The sequence below is a fragment of the Atta colombica genome, unplaced genomic scaffold, assembly GCF_001594045.1.
Source record: "Atta colombica isolate Treedump-2 unplaced genomic scaffold, Acol1.0 scaffold38, whole genome shotgun sequence".
Classification (NCBI taxonomy): domain Eukaryota; kingdom Metazoa; phylum Arthropoda; class Insecta; order Hymenoptera; family Formicidae; genus Atta; species Atta colombica.
The window spans coordinates 1121313-1123141 of record NW_017259490.1 but is presented as its reverse complement, the minus strand read 5'-3'; positions in this window follow the sequence as shown (position 1 = coordinate 1123141).

Sequence of the window (1829 nt, the reverse complement as noted above, 5' to 3'; positions counted from 1 at the left end):
ATATATATATATATATTGTTCGTTAACATTTCATGTTCTGCGAAACCACTAAATATGTGTAGTGTTATACGTTTATTGTTTTAAGTATGGCATTTCGTGAATGCGTTATGAAGGAGAATAACAAAATCTGTGGAATATTGATTCTTCTTACACCAATCTATAATCTGATTATTTTATAATCCGATCTAATGCATAATAATAACGCGATATTTATTCCTATATTGCACGATAATTCCATGATAATATTAAATACTCTGATCACAGAGATTTACTGCATAATTAAGAACTTTAGTAGAATATTAATGGATGGATATCTATATTTCTTATTATCTCTTATTCCTACTTGTGAGGCTAACACATGTCCGAGCAAAATTTCACGCGTTGTATATGCCGATAATATACATGCTAAAATTACGTGATTTCACCAATTATTATTGCATTTATTGCCATGTCGCTTTTTAATCATATACTAGAAGATTGAAATAAATTGTAAATAAAATGCAGTTGAAAATCATCTTATTATACTGTGTAAAAAAAACCTTTTAATAAAAGCGTAAAACGCAAATGACCTCACAATAGCAGAGAAACAAAAAATGACGAGTGGGAGTAAATTCAAGTATACTTCTTGCTTATCTCGAAGTCTATCTTTCCTGAAACTTTAAAATTGGTACGATTTTCTTTGAGTGAGTTCTTGAAGTTTGTGCAACAATTTTCTTGTCTGTCGTAGAATCATAGTAAGAATTATTGCAGCATGGATAAGGTTTCTAACAGTCAACTTGTCGACGTGAATCGACGACGATCGCGGTTACGGCGTGGCAGACAATTTTGTGAAGTGTAGATGACAACAACGGATGGTGAATGCTTTGCCGAGTTTTGCGTGCGTGTATACGTATATACACTTCAAATGCTTTTTAAGTGCCACGCCGTTCCACACGTGCCGCTGTATCGTGCATATTGTACCGGAGAGCAGGGCGCGGTAGAGGATAGCCCGGAATGAAAAATGCACTCCTTCCACGAATAACGTATCACCATCGCGTTGCCAGTACGACCATCTTTTTCAATGTCTGCATTTTTCAAAGATTCTGATGTTACTGTCCACGAGACTTACGACCGGACGGTGGAAGTTTCTCTTGAAAGTCATCGAGCAGGTCGTTGTTCGCACGTTCCTGTACAAGAGTTAGTAAACCATGTTGGTGCAATCCAATAGCTTGTATATTGCATTATATACACAGGAAAAAGAAAAAGAAGATAACACAACTTTGTGAACAAAAAGTTTTTGCCAGAATAAGCTACTGAAAATCACAGTACAAGAGGAGGAACGTTTTGATTTCTGATTAAAATACAAGTTGAAAATCTAAAATAATTTTATTTTGTTTACGATTGTGGAATCTTTATATTTACATTTAAGATATAGTTAAGAAAAATGAATTTGTACGTTATTATGATTTTCTCTGTGTTATAGATCATGTTATAGATCATATTGTGTTTCTCTCTTCGAATGGTTTATACCGCAACAAGGCGATTAAATATATAACTGCTTACAAATTAAATAACTGCTTAAAATTAAATAACTGCTTATCAAGAAACCATAAGCAAGTTTGCATCTTGATATTTGAATATAGTTAGTAAATTAGTAATTAACTGCTAACTGAGGAGTTAGTTTAGGCATGTAGAGTAGGAAACTAGAATTAATCACGAGTGTACAGGCAATTGATGCAAAAAATGTTAATTATAATCAATAAATAAAATACTTATAATACTCTACTATTACCTATAATACTTATAATACTCAAATAAAATACTTATAGCAACAATCGCTGCAGAAAATT